We start from the raw sequence: 25374 nt of genomic DNA on the forward strand, positions 1-25374 counted from the left end.
TTCAATGTTGTTTAACTAGAGATAAACTGTTGCCTTGTCAAAGCAATTACGGTATGCTGGTTCGTATGGAAGAATATGAGTTCATTTCTGTAATTAGTAATATGGCCATTACGTATGGAGAAAGAAATGCCGGGCTGAGTGGCTCAGACGGTTAAGGCGCTGGCCTTCTAACCCCAACTTGGCAGGTTCGATCCTGGCTCAGTCCGGTGGTATTTGAAGGTGCTCAAATACGACAGCCCCGTGTCGGTAGATTTACTGGCACGTAAAAGAACTTCTGCGGGACTAAATTCCGGCACCTCGGCGTCTCCGAAGACCTTAAAATTAGTTAGTGGGACGTAAAGCAAATAACATTATTATTATTAACGTATGGAGAAACACAGGGTCCTAGTGTTCACTTGGCATACAATGTGCCTTTAGGATCGAAATCGTTATCGGACAAGATTCTGGGTTATGCATCCTATATAATTAGATCCATGCTAATACTGTGTAATTTCTGTTATTACAGTTGTGTACGTTTAGGGGATAGATACATGATGGTGAAAAAGAGTAACGTGCTTTACTCTCTGAGGACTGAAGAAATTTGTTGTTCTCTACATATTTTGCGGAACTAAGATTTAGAAAGGCCGACCAGAATTTGTAGGAATTCAGATGTAATGAAATGGAACATTCATTACGGAAAGAGGCATTCCTAATCCTCAGTATTTAGGGTGAACAAAAAATGCCGCACTTGGAGATCGGCATGTGATTCCTCATCCCATTGCAAGACAAAAGTTTGTATAGCCAAATCGGATCTGGTGCTGTTGGAAAACAAGTCGAAAACGAGAAGATGGCAACATTGTCACATCCTGCAGCGCATCGGAATGTAATAGAGAAACGTGCATCAATCCGCTCTACCGTACCCGCCGTCGCAGCTTACTGAGTAGACGGCTGGGTTATCAAACCCACATGCACCATGGAGCTACGGCTCGAGTCTACTTCAGGTTTTTTCTTTTGTGTGTGTGACGTCAGGTCCCTAGTTCCCGTCTTGTAACTGCGTTTGTAAGCATGGCATCCTGTTGTCACATGACAATAGTCGAACACATGACAGTGTGATGCATTCAACTGAATGCATGAGTCGACTAACCACGCAGTGCAAAACCATAACTGGTCCTGTCAAGAGTATGTAGGGCAGCTTCCTGATGGAGTACACAAACGGCGAATACGTCGATATGCTTTTAATGTCGGGTGCTTCCGATAACCAAGCTTCTGCTGCTGCTCGTGAGTATGCAGCACGGTACCCTCAAAGGCGCCACCCCGATAAGAATGTTGTTCATCGCCTTGAGCAACGCCTGCGGGAAACCGATAATCTTCGTCAACAAGTAGAGGACAGAGGTCGTCCAAGGACTAGACGTACTCCACAAACAGAGGACGACATTCTTGAAGCCGTTCATCAATTACCTCGGGGAAGTACCCGTGATATTGCAAGGCAGTTCCAGGTATCTCAAACACTGGTTGTTAAAGTATTGCACGACGAAAAACTGCATCCATATCATTACATGTACACTCAACACCAGCGGCCAGAAGAACGCATTCAACGAGTACAGTTCTATGAATGGCTATTGCAACAAGTTGTAGACAACAAACATTTTATAAAGAATGTAATATGGAGTGACGAATGTAGTTTCACTCGGGAAGTTATTTTCAACCATCACAACAGCCATTATTGGTCTGACCACAACCCAGATGTCACCCGTGAATGTGGCTTTCAGGCACGCTTTGGCATAAACCTGTGGGCTGGAATCGTGGTAGGAGTGCTTTTAGGTCCTTACCTATTGCCGGACAGCTTTAATGCGCCCCGCTATCGTACATTTCTGGACAATACTTTGCCTGACGCTTTAGAAAACGTTCCACTTGGTGTTCGGCGACAGCTATTGTTTCAGCATGATGATACACCGCCACACTTTGGAATGACTATGCGTGACTGGTTAAATGGAGCGTTTCCAGGGAAATGGATTGGTCGTGGAAGTCCAATATTCTGGTCTCCACGTTCCCCGGACCTTAATCCACTAGATTTTTATTTGTGAGGACACTTAAAAGGACATGTTTATAGTACTCCACCCATGGATGTACGGGACCTAATAGCTCGCGTGCATGCTGTATCGGCAATGGTGGATGCAGGTGTGTTGCGTAGGGTCCGGCAAAGTATGCTCTATTGAGTGGCGAAGTGTTTGAAAATGAAAGGTGGTCGCTTTGAACATCTGCTGTGAAGTGAACGTTGCTCGTAAGTGTACGTACCGGCTCTGTGAAGATAAGACTGGACGTCACACGTACACTATGGAATTATTGTGCGTAGCATAATGGGCAATCCAGTGTAGCGTACCTACTATAGTGTATTGTGTTTCCTTGTACCGCATTGGATAGAGACGATGTTAATGCATCCACTATTATGTTCTACGTATTGGCTTTATTTGTGCCATGGATGAAACAAAGTGCTCGTTTACGTCTGTAAGAAGTTCATGCTGTGTTCGAATGTATAAATAAAGGTAACTGTAACGGTAAGACAGAACTTAGTGTATTGCATAGTGGAGGTGTACTTTGGATACAATTTGATACATGAACTGAAAAAAAAATGGCGCGAACGCGACTCGAACATCGGCGCGTCCGCACAACCGGCATTTATGGCATTACCTCGTCTCACTGAGCTAATGAGACAGCTCCGACAGAGCACCGAGTTCATGCAACCTGTGCTTGGCCACGCTGCACGCCGTTACAGCGTTATCAGAGCCTCGTTTCTTAACTCGCATTTCCATTAAACCTATTGGTGGGACTAAGTTTTGCAAGATAAACGTTTGTCGTGAATTTCGAAGAGGAACTCCATGCCGACCTCCACGTGTTGCATTTTTTGTTCACCCCGTATATAAAGCAGTGCGTATGAAGATGGCAAGGAAACGCTTACTCACGCCGAGAAGTAAAGCTCGCGCCTGTAGTTCCACTTGATCGGGCAAGCAGTCAAACTGGACTCTCTTCCACACCGCCATTCCCACGGGCTCTAAGAACCAGCCGCCTCTCTTTTTGTATTCACTGCTGCAACATTACAATGCTGGCCAATACCACAACTTCGAACGCGTCGAAGAATAATTCATCCAACGGGAAAATAATCTTTTCAAATAAGGAACTTATATGAAGAAGTTTACTTGATATTAAAGATTTATTCTTGAAATTATGTTTATCACGCAACTTTTTATATATCTATTCATACTTTCTTATTCCGTTTACCGTCTAAAATTGGTTTGTCCCTCGGACACAGCGACCGATCCCACCTCTACCGCCTCAAGGGCAGAGTCTTGGAGCGTGAGACTTCAGGTCGGGGATAAACTGGGGAGGAGGACCAGTACCTCGCCCAGGATGCCTCACCTACTTTGCTGCACAAGGCCCTTTAATGGGAATGGGAAGATTATTATTATTATTATTATTATTATTATTATTATTATTATTATTATTATGTTGAATCCATTTACCCTCCAGGGTTCGTTTCTCCCTCGGACTCAGCAAGGGATCCCACCTCTACAGCCACAAGAGCAGTGTCCTGAAGCGTCAGTCATTTATTCTGGAATACAACTGGAGAGGAGGATCAGTACCTCACCCAGGTGGCCTCACCTGTTATGCTAAACAGGGGCCTTGTGGGGGGTGGGAGGTTTGGAAGGGATAAGCAAGGAAGAGGGAAAGAAGCGGCCGTGGTCTTAAGGCATTTGTTCGGAGGAGAAGTGTGAAAGCACGGAAAACCATTTCGGGGATGGCTGAGGTGGGAATAGAACCCCCCCCCCCCCCTCACCTCTACTCAGTTGACCTCCCGCGGCTACTGGACTGGTACAAGGACTGTAACGGGTTCCACTCACCTTCGGGAGGTCGACTGAGTAATATGTAGTATATATATACATACATATATATATATATAATATACTTACATGGGATTCGAACCTTTCCACTATCACATCTCTCATCGTGCCCTTGCCATGTGAGCTGCTGCGAGGCTTGACGTGCACCCACATTTCCAAGCCTATGCAACACTTGCTCTTGGTCTGTGTGTGCGCCTCCTGGTGTAAAGTACTTGTTCTTCGTATCTGTGCTCGTTTCACGGGCTTATAATGAATTAATAGTGGCACTCACAAACAATTCCTGCTGTCTTGTAGCCCATAACCACTCATCTCGTTATATTATCCCTCTTTAGGGAAAGGAACGGATGTCTTTCAGAACTGTAACAAAAGCGGCGGGATGCATAAAACTAGATCGCAAGGGGCTGATGGACCACCGGATATATGGGAGGTAACGTTATTAGCCGAATAACGTACTCAGTAATAATAATACTAATAATAATAATAATAATAATAATAATAATAATAATAATAATAATATCCACCTCTGTTGTGCAGTGGTTACTATGATTAGCTGTCAGCCCCGGAAGCATGGGTTCTATTCCCGGCTCTGACACGAAAAATGAGGAGTGGTACAAAGACTGGAACGGGTTCCACTCAGCTTCAGGAGGTCGACTGAGTAGGGAAGGTTCGATTCCCACCTCAGCCATCCTCGAAGTGCTTTTCCGTTGTTCCCCACTTCTTCCCCAGGTAAATGCCGGGATTTTACCTAACTTAAGACCACGTCCACTTCCTTCCGTCTTCCTTGCTTATCCCTTCCAAACTTCCCATCCCTCACAAGGCCCCTGTTCAGCATAGCAGGTGAGGCTGCCTGGGTGCGGTACTGGTCCTCCTCTCGAGTTGTATCCCCGATTAAATGTCTCACGCTTCGGGACACTGCTCTTGTGGCTGTAGAGGTGGGATCCCTTGCTGAGTTCGAGGGAGAAACGAACCCTGGAGGGTAAACGGATTCATTAAACAAGTAGTAAATAATAATAATAATAATAATAATAATAATAATAATAATAATAATAATAATAATAATAGTATGCAGCGGAATGTCTCGCCATGAACAAAAAAGGCATGATGGAGAAAATGGAGGCCAAAGAAAGAAAGATTTTGAGAAAAATCTTAGGTCCAGTCAAAGACAACAGCGAGTTTAGGAGACGGCACAACCAGGAGTTGTACTCGCATGTGGAGAAAATAACTGATGTGATGCAAAAAAGGAGGATTATTTTTCATGGACACATGGCCCGAATGAATTGAACACGGTTAACCAACCGCATTTTCACTTTCCTCCAAGAGAAAAAGGCAAATGGGGCATGGTTCAGTGAGGCACAGAAAGATCTGCAGGAGACTGGGATCTCATTTGAAGATATCCAGGAGCGTGTCCCACTTAGTAAAAAACTCCAAGAACATCAGAGTTTCCTACCAAAGTCGAAGATGAAAACTGGAAAGGCATGGCTGGAAGAGCGAAAGGAGCAACACCGTATACGAAGGAAGGAGTACTGGACCAACATTAAAGCTCAAGCGAAACAGTTGAAATGATGTGGTCCTTAGTTGGCCGAAACGAAACAAGAAGAAAAATATTAATAATAAGAATAATAATAAGTTTTATGTCCCAGTATCTATATTCACCGTTTCAATCGATAAATTTCCAGCGTTTCGCCGCAATGTAGCTGTAGGCTCGTCAGTTGGATTGCCACATTTCATCGCTAGTGTGCCGTTGAGACATCACTGCAAACGTGCTATGTAGGACAATGCAGTGACGGTGCACTAGAGGAAGTATGTACCTCCTCTTGTATAATTAACTGACTTTGGATTTCGTATTAAAAAATATTCCATATAGATTAATTTCCTGGTTGGGGGACTAAGAAATGTCATGAAAGAAAAACTCGAATGAATATAACAGCTCGGTCACAATGGACCCAGTGGAGAAAATGTTATGAATGTTGAAGGCGTTTTCCAGGCTTTGTAGTCCGAGGTCTAATTGTATTCCTAACTGCCATCGTTTCACCGCGGACTGCGCCCAATATTTTCAATGATCCGCTCTCTCCGGAAGTTAGTACCGGGTGAGAAACCAAACTGGACCATGGACTACATGCCCGGAAATTTTAACAGAAGGAACGTAATAGCCGAATGGTGCCATTCCTGGTTTCTGACCAATTTGCTCAATCACGTGCGGTTTTTGAAATGGAGAGTCACGGTTCTGCGGTTCGGATTCCACGAAAAAAATGGACGTCCCGTGGCTATGATCACAATACGAATAGTCGGATAAAACTACAAGCTTGAATAATATTATAATATAATAGTGCTGGTCCTAGTAAGCAAAAAAAGCCAAACGAAATCTCTGGGATTCAGACCTAGGATTCAAGGTTGTGAGTCGAAAGTTACTCACTCACTTCCTGTTATCTGAAGCACAGTATTAAAATGGAATTCAATATAAATAAGCTTCCAAAGGAAAATTTAAATGAATGCATTTACAGATCATTAACGAAATAATAACAATAATAATGATAAGAAGAAGAATATATGCTTAACATCTTTATAATGCCACGCGTTTTGAAAGACACCAGCTTGCTGGAATTTTGCTAGGGAAATGTTTCTTCAATGTCCCAGTCAGTCTTTTGGCATTAACTCTCTAAGGAACTCAACAATACACTGGGAATCAAATCTAGTATATTCCGCATAGATAGTATACGCCTCACTTACTCGAGCACTTACTGCATAGACTCTTTGAAAAATTAGTAATTAGTAAATAAATTAATGCACATACTTTGCAATAAGGTTTCTATCTCGACTAGAAAAGTCATGTATAAAAGTAATCACAGTTATTGTTATTCTTCATGGCCTTTTCCCAGTTTTTTCGGTGGCGGTCGGTAGTTTGATATGTTGTATATAGATGGAGAATAGTGTATTCAAACAAACCCAAACAGCCAGTCCCCAAGCAAGATGAATTGACCATACGTCGTTAAAATCCCCAGTCTGATCGATAATCAAGTCCCGGACCCTCGGGAATAGAAGGCCACTACGCTGGTCATTCATCCAAGAAGCCAGACATGTATTTAATCACAATATTTAAATCAATTGCTGGATTATATCCAAATTATAAAGTCTGGAATATCATTATAAGTATTATTAATCAATTACCATTTGCATCGCACACTCCATCGTCTTCGAATTTAATCAATAACATTCTGTCAGTGATAGTTTTACTACGTTACTTGGTTTACTTTACTCTGTTAACAATTATTGTGCAGAAAGAAATAATATTGAAAGTTCTTAATTTAGGGAAAGTACAGTGAAATGATATCTACCAAAAATCCTGTAACACGGCCTTCCTCATTGTATTATCGAACTACAACAACCTGTTTTATTTTTGCTCACGTTGACCTTTGGTTGAGAAAATGATCGAAAGTCTTGGAAATATTTATTAGCCAACAAAATAAAAAAGCCCGGTCTAATGTAACGTTAAGAACTAGCCAACGAGAACATTATAAAACCGCCGAGTACGTGACTTTGTTTGACCAGCGATTCCGCTGTTAGACTTCGTAAAGCGAAATAAGCTAAAACTTGTTGACTCGCTCGTAGATTCGATTCCAATTACTTTTATTGTAGCCCCTAAGATGTTTCCTTGGGATTCGCCCTGCTGGCACGCACATTCTCACGGGAGTTAGTTTCCGGTCCCCCTTGGCAATATTAAACGCCGTTCGACTTGACTCAGCACATAATGAGATACACAGTCGAAACATTTCCTTCGAAAATCTACTGTCTCTCCATTCCCTGTCCTGTGTAGCCTTCTAACAATCTGTGCCAGTTACAATAATCTTCATCACTTTAAATCCTAAAACGCAAAGATAATGTATTTAATTAATCTATTTAGGCCTACATATTGTGCCCTTTTAAAGGCACCCAAGGCGGTGGTCGTCTTTCTTGATATGCGCACCGGCTGCTCCTGAAAATAATGACATTTAAAAAAATACCTACCACCTCATGTAGACTCTTCTTCCTCAGAGGTGGTGCGTCCTTCGATCCCTCGGGTTGATGGGTCACACGTCGATCGGGGGGTGAGGAAATGAAAGATGGGGTAAACTAAACTATTAAATGACGGTACCCAAAGACTGAATTAAAGTTTAAATAAATAAAATGGTTTATTTAACAAAAATTTGCAAAGTGAAATTGAAGGTATAATCGAGTAAAATAAAATAATGTGAAATGAAATTAAAATTTTAAAACAATTGAAAGATCTGCGTTACAATAAATTAATTATCTGCCTTAATAAATTTTGACTGAAGATCACTTAAATTTAAATATACTGGAGTACATCGAATCACTGTCTCCATGACGATGACGTGACCACATTCAAACGCTGGTCAGAAATACAGCCTCATTTGAATAAATGATTTATAATACCTTGGAAAATGTCCTCTCAAAATAAATTCAATAATTAATTTTGTTAATTCATCCAATCGACATTGACTTTGAGGTGTTTATCAAATATTTACCTGATTTTCAAATTCAGTTGGGAAGCACCCAACTCTAAAATAATACTAGAATGCACTAACCATGTGTAACAATAAAAGAAAGAGTAAAAAACAAAACAACCCTGAACATGGTACATTATCCGTGAGATGACCTTTACCACATATTTAAACAGCTCGTGGCTGAAAACAAGAAAATTATTGAACTGAACATCTAAGTGCTACCACCACTCATTTAGTTTGTTAAACCTTACTTACTTAACTGTGATAGCCTGGGCGCTTAAAATATTTAAATTAATTAATTAATTAATTAATTAATTAATTTATTAATTTCAAATGAAAGCGATCCCTTTACATCGTTAACTTTACCTAGTTTGCCGCTGCCTGCATTTTCATTGCGAATGCACATTTTTGTGGTACCAACTCTAGATGGAGGCAGATTTCATCTTATTTATGTGAGTCATCTGCGGCACTTGTGATACAACTGCTTATTAAAGATCGCTTCATTTGCCTAACTGAAATGTAGTTGATTTCTAAGACTAGGTGATTACTGACTGTCTTTTGGTATGAGCATACCACTACTATGGTTTTGACCATGAACTAATCGATGATCTCTTACCCTAACACATGAAATCTTATTTACATGAATGAATATGTCAATGGAGAAACACTGCTCCCAAGAAATACTGAAATTAAAATAACCTGACTACACCTATTTTATTTTATTTACAGACATTAAATCAAACACAATTCACGTATCATATTTTAAAATAATACGGTGACAAAATATATACAAAGAAATGATATCATAATAAAATCTAGATGCCAAAAATCGCTGCTTAATAAAATAAAAAACGCAATATCGGAGTATAAAATATTACCCTGATCCAAGTAGCAAAATTACGTGAATTTGATGGCAATCTTCTCACCTCAGACGAAAATGTCTGGACATGACCCTATTCAATCTTTACGGACAATAATTATTGGTATTACATGTCACCAATGATTATGCATGACTGTCGAAACACACATTAATCGGTCGCTCTGTTCACAATTTACCTCGGACTCTCAATTGCATATTTCCAAGCCTTTATTTTACCTGGAAACTATTTGAAACAATACAGGCTTTCCGCCTACAACCATAACACATGTCGTCGCATATTTAACACTCTCGGTTAAATTATTAATCTCCCAATTCTATTTATTCATCAATATTCTCGACGTAGTAACTCATAATACGGCCTCGCTCATATCAGGCGGGCGAAATAACTGTGTCGTTCACACATCCATTTATACGACATTATTCATGATATGGTCCAAATGTCACATTTTCCATTTCTCAACGCAGAACATCAGGGATATTACTATTACTTTGTCCGTTATTTTGATCATCCACCGTTTCACATATTATGAAATATCAGAGCTAACTTATCATTGGCTTCCTGTCACTAATTAATTAACTGAAATAACGCGATTGCCTCTCAAAAACACGGATATCGAAATGTGTAACCACGTTACAATAAAGAAATTAACTCTCGCGTATCAACCAGATCGTCGCTAAGTACAAATTATGAGAGCTACCAGAAACGGTCATCTGAAGAATAATTACATAACGAAATAATAAACAGAATGCGCTAATAGCAAAAGCAAACATTTAAATTAACATGACGGCATCTACAAAATCAAAAACGTCAACAAAAATAACACTCATTACCATAATTATTATTATTATTATCATCACTTTAAAATCTGCACTACACAGTACGTAAATTTCATAGTAAAATAGGATTCTCATATGTCAAAATGACTTACTTCAAAATGATCCAGAAATAATATGAAAAACATTAACTTAAGGAAAATGCGCAAATAATACTCGCTAACGCTTATTTATTATTATTATTATTATTATTATTATTATTATTATTATTATTATTATTATTACGATCCTAATTTTTTTAATTACCATCGGATCCGTGAATTATTTACAATCCTATCTAAAATTCTAAACTACATTTTTGATCATCGATTGTTCATAGTCCTACATATTTACATATTTACATTTTGCTCATTTACCTTATTTGTGCTGGAGGCAGGTCAGATCATCCTGCGGACCCCGTCGTGATGAATTTAGCACTTCATCTTCAAGCTGATGTTATCCAAGAGGTCACACACGCAAACGTGATGCATTTTTGCAATAGCGTTGCACACGTCCATACTTATATTAGCACTCGCATTTTTAACACTCCTACGAAGAATATTCAATGACACTGCATTGAGCACCTGACGTGAAGTTGAAAGTCTGGACTCCACTACCTGCCTGCTGTCGTCTCTCTCTCACCCCTCTCAGTTTGTTTGTGTAAAGGATTATTGGTTATTCACCTTTTCTGACCATAACACTGGACTCAAGGTCTTAGTGCGGCAGCATTCCACAAGCGAAACAAAGTTTTCTCCCTGTAACTGGCTCGACTAATTCTGCTCCCAAATATCTCACTTGCAATAATAGTTCTATGAGAGAGTGGAAAAATTAAATGTAATGTTCCCAATGATGTGGGGAATTTTATAATAATCGTCCTCCAAAATATGACTTTTCCACCAAATATACAAGCTACACGTGAACTAGGGAAAATGTTATGCGACTACTTGTTACGAAGAAATTCATTGTTCATCTCGGTCCTAGCACTTTAAGTTCATTCAAGGCAAGTATTGATAATATAACTACCATTGTCATTCGTTAATTTAATTGCCTGATTATCTCTGCATAAACTAAAGTTGAATAAAACTTTGTCAAAGTGTTCATTTCGGCTAAGATATTACTCACACAAATAAATACATTACTCACTCGGATGCCAACAACTGTACAAGACTGAAATTCTCCAAGACTGAAAGTTCGTACAAGACTGAAATTCTCACAGGACTGCGATTCACCACAGGACTGAGAATTCCGACAAGACTGAAATTCACCACACTGATGTTGTCGGTTTTGTAAACAGTCCTCCCCCCACTTCGAAAATAGTTCTGTGGAAGGGATGTGGCGTAATAATTCTGCACTTGGGACCGATTTATCATACGTCCGTAGGTTAGAATTTTAGGAAATGTGTTCTAAACATTCCTAATTTTGGTCCGATTTACGTGTTACATTGCGTTATGAGAAACGATCACAGGTTAATTTATACGACGGCACGCGTCACTGGCTCTATTTTCTGTAACCATAACTGTTAATTTCCTGGGCGATACCACTCTTCCATGTAAAATTGAAAATTTCTTATTTGACCACTGATTAACCACACATTTGCACTGATAAATCCTTAAGTATTGCTTGGAAGTCAGGACACAATATTTCACACCTACTTCGGGCACCAAATCGCGAAATACTAGCTGTAGATTCCCGCTATGACAAGACATTACAATTTGCACATTTGTGATTGGCTGAGACGTTCGCGCTCTTAGTAGTTTGGGCTCTTCCATTTTCTGCCAAGGGATGACGGGTATTATTTGTGTCTCACTCGCTCTTCTAGGCAGGGCAAATTCCGACGTGCGGATTCACGTGGGAACTGGATAGAAAGTTTCCACTTCTCGTCGGCATCATAAAACATAATTGGACGTACCACTCAGGCTAGCTACTTCCTGTTCGTGCCTTAAGACGTATTCTGTGGATATATTTTCAGTCTGAACGGCGCCTGACTGTTGCTTTGTGAGACTGCAAGCTTTTACCAGCACACTGCAGTATTCCCATATGCGAATTATTAAACATTTAATACATGCATTTATTATGCACATTCGCTTATGGGTGCAATATATATAATAACTTCTCCTGACTGACTGATTCGTAATCGCCGAGCCAAAACTACTGGACATAAAGAAATGAAATTTTGGGGATACATTCACATTACAATGCAATAGCTCAAAAAGGGAGGATTTTCGGATATTTCGTCGCTAAGGGGATGAAAAGGGGTTGAATTTTTCAAATGAGTGTATCTATATCTGGAAAACTGAACAGTTTAAAGACATGAACATTGGTATTTGAATCTCATTTAAAAATAAAGAAACACGTATTTTTGTGTTTTTGGAAAATCTATTTAACGGGGTGGTGAACAGAAATGACAAAGGGGGCGAATTTTTAAACAGTGTATATCTCAAAAACGTAACATGTCACAAGCGTGAAAAGAGCTATTTGGAATCTCATGTAAAATTAAAGGAACACGCATAATTTGTTTTATGAACATTCACTTAAGGAGAAGTGTTAATAGAGGGTAAATTATTAAAATGAGCATATGTACAGTATATATAAATACTAAACACATTACAGACGTGAAAATTGTTATTCTTAACGTCTTTGAATAGTAAAAGTAATACGTATTTGTTTGTTTTCGAATAAACACTTCATTGGGGGGGGGGGGTGTATAAAGGACTGAAAAAGGGGTTGTTCTTATGTGGATACTTTTATTTCAAAACTGAAGTTGTTACAGACATGAAAAATATTATTTAACACTTCCTGTAAAAATAACGCGTGAAAGTTGAATTCATTTTATGGGGATACTTATACATCAAATACTGAATATGTTACAGACGTGAAAATTACTATTTGTGATGTCCTTTTAAAATAAGGAAACATGCATTTTTTTGTTTTTGGAAAAATCCTCTTAAGGGGGTGAAAAGTGGTAAGAAATGGGTTCAACACCTTTTTGAGGATACTTATGTTTCAAAAACTGAAGATCATGAAAAATATTATTTTGGATCTTCTTTAAAAAACACGTAATTTTGATTTTCGTAAAACCTACTTAAGGGGAGGGGTGGACAAGACTGACAAATTTGGTGAATTTTCAAAATGAGTATAACTCAAAAACGTCACGTTACAGACGTGAAAATTGATATTTTTAATCTCTCTTAAATATAAAGTAGCACATGCTGCATTGTTTTCGGAAAAATCACTTGTGGGTGGGGGGGAGGTAAAAAGTAAAAGAGTTGTTGAATTAATTTTATTAGGATACTTGTACTCAAAATCTGAAGATGTTACTGACGTGAAAATTGGTATTTGAAATCTCCTTTGAAAATAAAGAAACACGGATTTTTGATTTCGTAAAATCCAATTAAGGGTGCGTAAATGAACTGAAAAATCAGTTTAATTCTTTGCATCAGGATTATTATATCACAAAAACGAAGGATGTTACGGATGTGAAAATTGGTATTTGTAATCTCCTTTATGTCTCAAAAACTGAAGACTTTACATTCATGAAAAATATTATTTTGAACTTTAAAAAACACGTAATTTTGGTTTTCGTAAAACCTACTTAAGGGGAGGGATTGAAAAAGACTGACAAATTTGGTGAATTTTGAAAATGAGTATATCTCAAAAACGTCACGTTACAGACGTGAAAATTGTTATTTTTAATCTCTTTTAAATATAAAGTAGCACATACTTCATTGTTTTCGGAAGATTTTACATTCATGAGAAATATTCTTTTGAACTATAAAAAGCACGTAATTTTGGTTTTCGTAAAACCTACTTAAGGGGAGGGGCTGAACAAGACTGACAAAATTGGTGAATTTTCAAAATGAGTATATCTCAAAAACGTCACGTTACAGACGTGAAAATTGTTATTTTTAATCTCCTTTAAATATAAAGTAGCACATACTCTATTGTTTTCGGAAGATTTTACAATCATGAAAAATATTATTTTGAAATTTAAAAACACGTAATTTTGGTTTTCGTAAAATCTGCTTAAGGGGAGGGAGTGAACAAGACTGACAAATTTGGTGAATTTTCAAAATGAGTATATCTCATTTTGGTGGCGAGGGGGGGGAAACAACTGAAAGGGAGATTAAAAGGAGTTGATTACTTTTATGATGATACAAATAAGAAGTGGACTTAAAACAATACACCCCCAAGGGGTTAATATACGAAGACAAATTTCCAAATAGCGGCATATATTTTATCGTAGGTGTGAGATAGGAAATATTTTTAAACGTTCCACCGCTAGGTTGCCAAATGAGGTTAGCTCCGTAAACTAAATTATTCATCCTTCCAAATTCGGTCTGCCTTTCCAAACATCACGTCTACACAATTGGGCGGAATTTAACGAAACTTTGCACAAACATTTCTACACGGATCTGTCACATGAGTATTTTTCATCTAAAACTATTAGACAGAAGATAGGCTATATTTTTTGCGAATTACTTGCAGCATATCGCGCAAAAGCTTAAAATGAGAACCGCGCTGAATGGCTTAAACGGTTGAGGCGCAGGCCTTCTGTCCGCAACTTGGCAGGTTCGGTCCTGGCTCAGTCCGGTGGTATTTGATGGTGATCAAATACGTAGTGTCATGTCGGTATATTTACTGGCACGTAAAAGAACTCCTGCGGGACTAAATTCCGGCACCTCGACGTCTCCGAAAACCGTAAAATTAGTTAGTGGAACGTAAGCCACTAACATTATTCAAATTTTTAAACTGAGACAGCGCCCGTTTCTTCCTTGCTCAATCACACCAACACTACAGGACCAACTGAGTTAAAATGAGTGAGCTGAACATGCAGTTAGGGCCGCATAGTCATGAGCTTGAATTTGGAGGATGATGATGTTTGAATCCCACCGTCGGCATTTCTTGAGATAGTTTTCCATGATTTCCCGTTTTTACACCAGGCTATCTATTTATCTATCTATCAATCAATCAATCAATCAATCAATCAATCAATCAATCAATCAATCAATCAATCAATCAATCAATCAATCAATCAATCAATCAATCAATCAATCAATCAATCAATCAATCAATCAATCAATCAATCAATCAATCAATCAATCAATCAATCAATCACTATTGATCTCCATTTAGGGCAATTGCCGAGGTGGCAGATTCCCTACCTGTTGTTTTTCTAGCCTTTTCTTAAATGATTTAAAAGAAATTGAAAATTTATCGAACATCTCCCTTTATAAGTTATTACAATCACTAACTCCCCTTCCTATAAACGAATATTGGCCCCAATTTGCCCTTTTTAATTCCAACATTATCTTCACTTTGTGATCTTTCCTACTTCTAAAGATACCACTCAGATTTATTCGTTTACTAATATCATTCCACGCCATCTCTCCATTGATAGCTCGGAACATACCACTTGGTGAAGAAGTTCGTCTGCTTTCTCCCAAGTCTTCCTAGTCCAAACTTTGCAACATTTTTGTAACGCTACTCTTTTGTCGGGAAACACCCAGAACAAATCGAGCTGCTTTTCTTTGGATTTTTTTTCCAGTTCTTGAATCAAGTAATCCTGGTGTGGGTCCCATACACTGGAATCACACTTTACTTGAGGTATTACCACATACATGAATGCTCTCTCCTTTACATCCTTACTACAACCCCTAAATACCCTCATAACCATGTGCAGAGATCTGTACCCTTTTGTTTACAATCCCATCTATGTGATTACCTCAATTAATATCTTCCTTTATATTAACACCTAGGTACTTACAGTGATCGTCATAAGAAAAGTTTACCCCATCAACGCAGTAATTAAATCTGAGAGGACGTTTTCCTATTTGTGAAACTCACAGCCTGACTTTTAACCCCGTTTGTCATCATACTATTGCCTACCGTCCATCTCACAACATTATTGAGGTTATTTTGCAGTTGCTTACAATCTTGTAACTCATTTATCACTCTACACAAAATAACATCACCCAAAAAAAAGCCTTAGCTCTGATTCCAATTCTTTACTGATATCATTTATATGTCTAAGAAAACATAAAGGTCCAATAATATTGCCTTAAGGAATTCCCCTTTGAATTATTACAGGGTCAGATAAAGCTTCGCCTACTGTAATTTTCCGAGTTCTGTTTTCTAGAATTATAGCAATCCATTCAGTGACTCTTTTGTCCAGTCCAGTTGCACTCATTTTTGCCAGTCATCTCCCATGATGCATCCTATCAAATGCCTTAGACAGTCCATTTGACCTCCTGAATCCAAGATATCTGCTATACCTTGCTGGAATTCTACAAGTTGAGTTTCAGTGGAATAACCATTCCTAAACCGGAACTGCCTCCTATCGAACCAGTTATTAATTTCGCAAACATGTGTAATAAAATCTGAAAGAATACTTTTTCAAAGCTTACATGCAATGAATATCAAACTGACTGTCCTATAATTTTCAGCTTTATGTCTCTCACCATTTCCTTTATACACAGGTGCTACTAAAGCATTTTTATTTACCGTTTTCTACCGATCACAGTTACTTTTTTTTAAAATTACCTCATACCTGCTTTATCAGTCATATGGTACTGCGCAAGAGTCCTACTTTTAAAACCTACCTTTCTATCACATTTATTTTCACATACGATAAAAACAGCTTCGCGATCAGTAATATTATCTATTACTTCGGTTTCTATATAGAATTCATCTGGTTTTACCAGCACCACGTCCATAATATTCTTCCCTCTAATTGGTTCCATCACTTTCTGAATCAGCTGCCCTTCCCATATTAACATATTCTGTCGTTCGCATTTCTTTCCCAGTTGACTTTTTGTAAATTGAGATTTTCCGCTACAATCACATTCCTATCCATGTCGTTTCCCACATAGTCGATTATCTTATCAAATCATTCTGAATCAGGATCAGTGCCACCCTCTCCCGGTCTGTACACTCCAAGGACATCAAGTTGCTATTATCTTTAGAAATGATTCTTAAACATAGAATTTCATTTTTGTCATCTTTAACATTTTCGTAGCTTACAAATTCTTCTTTCATCAGAATGAATACCCCCCTCCTACCATTCCTATCCTATCTCTACGATACACATTCCAGTTCCGTGAGAACATTGCTGCATTCATTATATCGTTTCTCAGCCACGAATCAACTCTTATTACAATATCTATTAAATTAATTCTGTTCCTTTCTTTTCAATACTTCTATATTTCAAAACTAACATTTTTATGTCATCCCTACTTGAATTCCAGATCCCTGTACCCTTATCACCGCTCCACAGACCACCCCGTTTCCCTGAATTTGCCTACCTATAACCCTTCTAAATCAATTTCCTAACTTATACATACCATTGTGGTTTAAGTCAAGGTCATCTGAGTGCATATCCCTATCTCCTAACCACTCATTAAGATCCATAAATCTTACTGCCAGTTTCCCACATATCCACTCCATAGTCTCACTTAAATCCGCAGTCACCCTCCAGTCAGTATCTCTCCTACGTAGTATTCCACTGATAACAATCTCCGCTTCCTTAAACTTAACCCGTGCTGCATTTACCAGATCCCACACATCTTGGACTATGTTAGTACTTACACTCGCTTGCCTTAGGTTGTTGGTAGCAACGTGAAACACTACCACCTTCCCTTTTCTCTCTTCCTTCTCTTCTTCTTTCCTCAACATCTGCCTCAAGCTAATTTATGGATAACACTCTACCCTTGTTCCCTTTCCTCCACACACTTTCCCCAAATGTCTAACAATAGAATCCCCCATGACTAGAGCCTCAACCCTACCCACCTCATATGATCCCCTCCCCACCTGGTCCACTCTATCTTTCCTGACAGCTGGAGAAGCTACTTCCTCCTTCCTTTTCTCCCTTCCATGACCCTGTTCTACCTGTCTTTTCCCGTCTTCTACTCTACATTTCCCTTTCCTACCTTTTCTCTTCCTACCACTGCCGCACTTCTCAGCAACAGTTACCTGTTCCTAATCTTCCCTCTGTTGTTCTACCCGCAGTGACCCGTGCCGAATTCTCAAAGACAACTGTCCTGAATTCTGATCGTGAATAGAGCCCTTGGCCTGAAATCTCCTTCGCCTTAGAACATTAGACCACCTGTCTTCTACAATTCCCCATTTCCTTCCCATACCTTTTTTACACCTTCTGTATCCTGTACATGGTTTGAGGAAGGCCTACCTCCCTTCTTGTTTTTTTAGCGAATCCTAATTATCTCCCTGAAACTCTCCAACTCCTCCCTCATTCTCCTTAATGGCTGGCCGAACCCACAGTTATTACACCGGCACTCCTTAGCCATTATTTACGGAAAAATGAAATTAAAAGGAAAAAATAATTAAAGGAAAGGAATATTGTCTAGGATTGTGCAGAAAGGTCAGACGACAATAAGGTAATTAGTATACAACAACGCTATAATAGTACTTAGTCGTACTATATTTTTATCCTGCAACACCCTAACAGTATAAATCTGCCGTTAATTACTGAATACCTAAAGTAATACACAAGAATTACACAATTCTAAACTGCAGTTAAACCTGTTCTAATTACAACAACAGAATTTTAGTAAGAGAGTTTCTACAGATATTTCTACTCTATGCCTACTACACAAATATTTTACGATAATAGAATATACACGCTAATTTCTAATAAGATAGTACCATACACTACAATAATTTAAACTACGTACAGACGTATACAGATTACAATATGTTACTACTAAGCACAAACAGAAATGAAATTTGCAAGTTTGAAATTCGCAAGAAATAAGCCTACTCAAAGATTACAACGAAGCTAAATGCGTAGACAGATTATTATTAGTACTATTTCATCCAACTATGCTCTAATGTTACACATGAAAGATACGCACACAAAGATACACACGAATATATCAGGCAAGGTACTATCTATATATACCGTATCAACACTACAATTCTCAACTGACATGCAGTTATATAACTTTTAGACCTGGTAGATTACTATTATTTTCCCTACTACGCGGACGGAGAATAAATGTGTCCTTAAATGCTGAAAAATGAGAGGTTGTCTACAATAATTTCTGTCAAAAATACGCCATGGACTTGAATTGCAATATTATTGGGATATAGGAATTTTATTAATAACTTTTACTCGATGAAAAACCGAAGGTTCAAACTACAAAGTATGCTGCGGACTTAGAACTACAAATTATCGGAATACAGTAACCACCTGATTCTTGTACTTATTTATGCAGTTACCATAATACAGTTTGATCTCCTCGGAATGTAGCAAACAATCGTCAACAATTCAAAGACTGTTTAATTGTTCCGGGTTTTCAGTGGCTCATAGAGGAACAGGAAGCGCCTGGGTTGAATGGCTGGACAGGCGATTACAGAGGATTAGAGCAACTATTACTATAAGGTAAACTCGTGTCCTCATCCTGAGGTGGTGCAGCTCTTTTCAGGCACACCCCCATTGGAGGTGAGCTGCATGTACCATTTCAACCACATACCAGCCCTCCTGCCATTCTTAAATTTCTGGCAGTACCGGGAATCGAACCCGGACCCCCGAGGACGGCAGCTAATAATACTAACCGTTACGCTGCGGAGGAGGACAACTATTACTATAACACAATTGGAAATTGTATTTTTTCCCCACATAAAATTGGGCGGTAGACAAATTTAATAAATAACAAAGAACAGTTGAAAATCTTAAAAATGAGCTCAACAGCTCTAACAATGCCTTGGAATTAGAAGTCCTAAATCATGTGCAAAAATATCTTGGGATAAACTCCCAGTCGTTAACTTGCATATGAAAGAGCAAAATTGCTCCTGACAGGTACAATATTTTGAAAGAGCAAGGTTTGTTCCGAGGAGGTACACTTCATAAAAGTTTCAGCTCCAAAATACTAGACTCTAGCCTCGAACAGGCAATCAGTTGCTTTTGACATACTCGACAACCCATAGGGCGATACCACTTTAAAGTGTTCATACACTGGTTGCCCCAAGGTGGGCTTACCATTTGCAATGCTCCACAATAAATTAATTTACTGTCCCCAAATGGAACCCAAAATTAAGACACAGTTACCCTAAGAATAATACAGAATAAACAGGGGCATAATTACCCATACTACAAAGCCGTAAAATAAAAAAAACGAAAGGTTGCGCATAACAGGTTGTTAACAAAAGGCAAGGAGGCGCAACACCAGCACTCCTTATAGAAATATCAGGAAGAACAAGAACCTATGTGGCTTTAAGGCCCAATGACACAGAGGCTAATCCCATACTAAAAAGGATGAATAAATGAGCAACATTTAAAGCCGAGACAAGATTTTCAATATTTGGAGGTTGAAAACTTTAGTCGCCCAATTATAAAGCTGAAGGGGAGGCGACTGAGGATCACACTCGCGTTCCCTTACATTACATATTTCCCAGTAAGGAATAGAACTAGAGTCCGAAGACTTCGCAGAATGTTCTACATTTAAACCACCAACTCACAAAATTACATTAACAAACGTTTGAAACCTTCTCCTCGAACTACCCTTAGGAACGATCACATGTTTAGGTAAATTCTGCCTTTACCTTGTACCGCTGGATCTTCTTCAAGCAGACCACGCCCCTGCCTCCCTAGACCTCTATGGCCTCCGTCAAGTCATACTCTCAAACACTGGGGCAATTCAGACAAGGCGACACCAATGTGCCCAGCATACATAGTTCCGTAGGGGAAAGTTTCAGATTGAATTAAACTTCAATTTGCTGATAGGCTGAATTTCCATACACACCCCCGGGTTTGATTGGCTAGATAACATATTTACAAGCATAGGTGGATTACAATAGAGGAGGAACCAGCTGAAGCGTTGATAATTTCGGTACATTAACAAAACAATCCTCAAAAGAAAGGTTTACCAATTCCAAAACAGAAATTTCTCTGGTAAATGAAATGTCGTATGGCTTTTACAGCCGGGATATCCCAGGACGGGTTCGGCTCGCCAGTTGCAAGTCTTTCTATTTGACTCCCGTGGGCGACCTGCGCGTCGTGATGAGGATGAAATGATGATGAAGACGACACATACACCCGGTCCCCGTGCCATTGGAATTAACCAATTAAGGTTACAATTCCCGACCCGACCGGGAATCGAACCCGGGTCCCTCTGAACAGAAGGCCAGTACGCTGACCGTTCAGCCAATGTGTCGGACATTTCTCTGGTATTTAGTGTGTGTCCAGTCATAAGATTGCACTAACACATCTATGGTAGAGCCATCTAACCGTCAAAAAAGAAAGGTTTTGAAAGTTAAAATGTTTATGGCTGTTGGCATAGATTGCCGTAGATAAGGCGCACAGTTTAATTACTCGGAGAAAGTGTGCCACTTGTATAATAATAATAATAATAATAATAATAATAATAATAATAATAATAATAATAATAATAATGTTACAATTCATTAACCTCTTTTGCGGTTTTAAGAGACAAATGTGTACCGGAATCTTGTCCCGAAGGAGGTCTTTAACATGCCGGTAAATCTACCGCTACGAGACTGGCGTATTTGAGTACCTTGAAATACGACAGGTCTAAGCCGGAATCGAACCCGCCAACTTGGGCTCAGAAGGTCAGCGCTATACTGCATCACCTAAAGTTCAAATTCTGGCTCTAATAACGATGATCCTAAATGATATTTCACTTACTTTAACACATTTTACGGGAGAATGTTGGAATAGTAAACTATTTTAAATCCCGAAGCACCTATACCAAATGTATGGCTTAGTAGTAAAATCTTACAACAGTAATAACAAAAAGTATTGAATCATACATGAAAAAAATTCCTAACTCCAGCTGCAATCAAGCGCGTGCCAATACAGCAACAACCACCACGGGACACAACTAAATTCGCATGTTATAGTTAAGCAGCTACTGTGCACACCAAAAATAAATTCTTAAGAAAGTACTACCACTGACCAATTTTGAAATGAATTTATGTTGTATCCTTAGGGATAGAACCACCCATGTCTGCCTTACCAGTCGTCTTATTTAAATGCCTTCTGTGGTGATATGTTTAACTCATAAGCAATTCTCCGACATAAATGTCTCAGATCGTTCGGTAAGTAGACGAGCTATTAAAGGACTGAACAACCAGAATGTCTCTTGCACTATAAGTTAACTGGGCCCGGAGCCAGCTCAGCACCGCAAAGTGGACACATTACAACCCCTAAGTGTTCCACCTAGGTCCTTTAATTAAACATGCAAAAAAGTATATATGAGGCATTCAGACAGGACACACGTTTATGCGTATTTAACGTCTTTGTTATGCAGAGCATGGCTGGACGAGATGGCACGGCTGATATGGATGCATTTACAACGCTGGGATAGGAATCAAGAACGACTCTGTGTTATGACACAAGCGTTGTGATGCATGGGAATAATGCGCTAAATGGAAGGTAACATTCCGTCAGAGGTACTTTGCGATTCGGCCAACGAATCACTGTTCTCGTAGAGATGCACGTTGCGATAAACACAGACTTGCAATATATTGTAACTTTTATTAACCATCAAGTCGTTTTAGTTTCTCCGTTCAGATCATTTGATAGAGAAACTTTTCCGCAAGTGGACATCAGATATGTGAATAGAGGAATTCAACACAAACTGATAGCCGCACAGGTGTGAGTTTTGACACGTGTTTTGAGGAACAGAGTAAAATACTCGAGCTAGAAATAGGCGAGCATATCGTCACGACGACCCGGATGGATTCAGCTTCAATTAATGATGGCTTTCTGCACTTTCTGAGCAACTTTTTTTAACTACCTGTTGTACAATTATTTAACACGTCAATCATTACAATTCTATCAACCATTTTTGAACATTCCTCACAGAACGCAATTAAATCAGATTACATCAAAAATATTCTATATGGTACGTATTATATCTGTCTACTTATGTTACAGTACTTTATAGACAGATGTACAATGCCTAAAAGAGATTGAATATTTTTAACATTAGCAATCGATGGAATTAAATGATGTCTATCTATCTACCTATATATTTATATATCTATTAAGCAAGTTGGTTTATAAAAAATATTCTCCTTTCATAGGTAGAGTATTTAACGCCACATTAAGTGACTCTGGGAGAGGAAACGGCTAGGGCTGGGAAGGTAGTGGCACTGAACATAATGTCTATCGTTTTGTTCCAGTCCCTCGGTAAAATACCGGGTGTTCCAGAAATGTGTATAGGCCTACCTGACTTTCTTCAATAATGTCAAAACTATAAAAAGCTAGTAAAATACATGGTTCAAAAATTAGGGAACATGTTTTTGAACGTTTGCCATGTTCCACAAAATAATACCTCACACCCAGGTATATTACCAACTAAATCTTTATTCTTTACCGTTGACGTATATAAAAGTACACCGATGGATTCGCGTTCATTTTCAGAACACAAACGGAAATGTCCAAGTAGGGGCGAAAACAAAGTGATAACAGTCCTCCAGGGTGGGTTTTTATCACAGTTGGAGATCTTCAGCATGGTGTATGTCCTCCAGCGAGCTGGGACGTGATAGCGCCTTCAGCGAGTTAGCGGTCGTTTTGTGTATGAGAGTTCCATCGATATCTTTAATAATTGTATGAGATATATGAAATATTTGAGAAACAATAGGAAGAAGTCAAAAGGAATCGGACAAGCTCAAAATATCCGAAGATGAATGTAAGAGAGCCTACATACAAGGTAAGAAAGCCGAGGTGGCCGAGCGCTGCAATATGAAACTGAATACGTCTACTGTTCCCGTGTAGTCTATGGAGGTAGATACGCCCGGAGACACTCATGAAGATGTAACTGAATCGGTGAAGACGGGAAAAAGTGTTATTTGACGACATTCGCAAAAGGAGACCCCAAATAATATCTCCAGGTAGTACAAATAACTTTATGGAAGGAAGGGATGAATGTCTGCAGTTCGTAAAATATGATTTCGTTCTAAAATTCAGCGAATGGATTGTCCCAACGAATAGCTTGAAGTTATGGTTTGCCCCTCGCTTATGCCACCCGCAGTACTATGCTACAGGCGGTGCTAGTGCGAATGTGTAAGAAGCAATATTCTAAGTACATCACTGCACTGCAGTCCGGCTCCATGGCTAAATGGTTAGCGTGCTGGCCTTTGGTCACAGGGGTCCCGGGTTCGATTCCCAGCAGGGTCGGGAATTTTAACCACCATTGGTTCATTTCCCTGGCACGGGGGCTGGGTGTATGTTTTGTCTTAATCATCATTTCATCCTCATCACGACGCGCAGGTTGCCTACGGCAGTCAAATCAAAAGACCTGGACCTGGCGAGCCGAACACGTCCTGGGATCTTCCGGCACAAAAAGCCATATGCCATTTCATTCTTTTACTGCACTGCAACTCCAGGTAGTATGCATGCGGAAGTTGCACAAAAATGTTCTACTTGCAAGAAGCGAACGTTCTCACACTGGGAAATGTTGTAATGTCAGCAAAGTCCTAAGTCGTTCGTCATTAAGTACTCACTGACAATGAGCTATAAACATTACATTCAAATTTTTAAAATAAGATATGATTTTGACGCTATACAAATACATTCTACCAATAAGTAGCAGAAATAATGTTTGTACTTATCCCCCAACCATCCAATATGTATTTTTAGTCCTAAACTCTGCGCATTCACTTAGTGTATTTCTAACACCCACCCAACACCCACGGGAAGTATTATGCACCCAAAAACCTCCGACACATCCACCACTCACTTCGATCCGACTCAAATAAGTCATACGAAGACGATCGGCAAGAAACGGATAGGACTAAGAAGTACGCAACTGTGGCCTTAATTAAAGTTAAGCTTTTGCCTGGTGTCAAAATCAGAAGCCGCGGAAATCGATCTTCAGGCTGCCGACTGTTGGGTCCAAATACATGCTCACAGCTACGTAACCCGAAGTACGGAGCGAACTCGCTCGGTGTGAATGTAATTAATGTACAGTTTCGACGTTTATCTGATGTGAGAATAGGAAATCCCTGAAAGCTAGTTTTAAGACTGCAGGTGGTGGTATTGAAGCCCACCACCTCCGCATTGCTAGTTTACTGCTCCATGACTCCCTCCTCGTAACAAACTCATTCAGAAAATAAGTACCTATTGCTGAATGCATGCAATTATATAAATATTGTACCTATTAGAGTACCAAAATTGAATTCCTCAGTCGCACTGTTAGACTGAATTTCTTGAAAAATCTCAAGTTTCTATTACTTCCCAGAGAAATTTGAATATTCATCGTTTTTACCTTCTATTAACTTCGCTGTGGTGGTGGTATTCGGATATTAATGCATTGTATTTTTATAT

Source organism: Anabrus simplex, chromosome 1, assembly GCF_040414725.1.
Source record: "Anabrus simplex isolate iqAnaSimp1 chromosome 1, ASM4041472v1, whole genome shotgun sequence".
Lineage (NCBI taxonomy): Eukaryota > Metazoa > Arthropoda > Insecta > Orthoptera > Tettigoniidae > Anabrus > Anabrus simplex.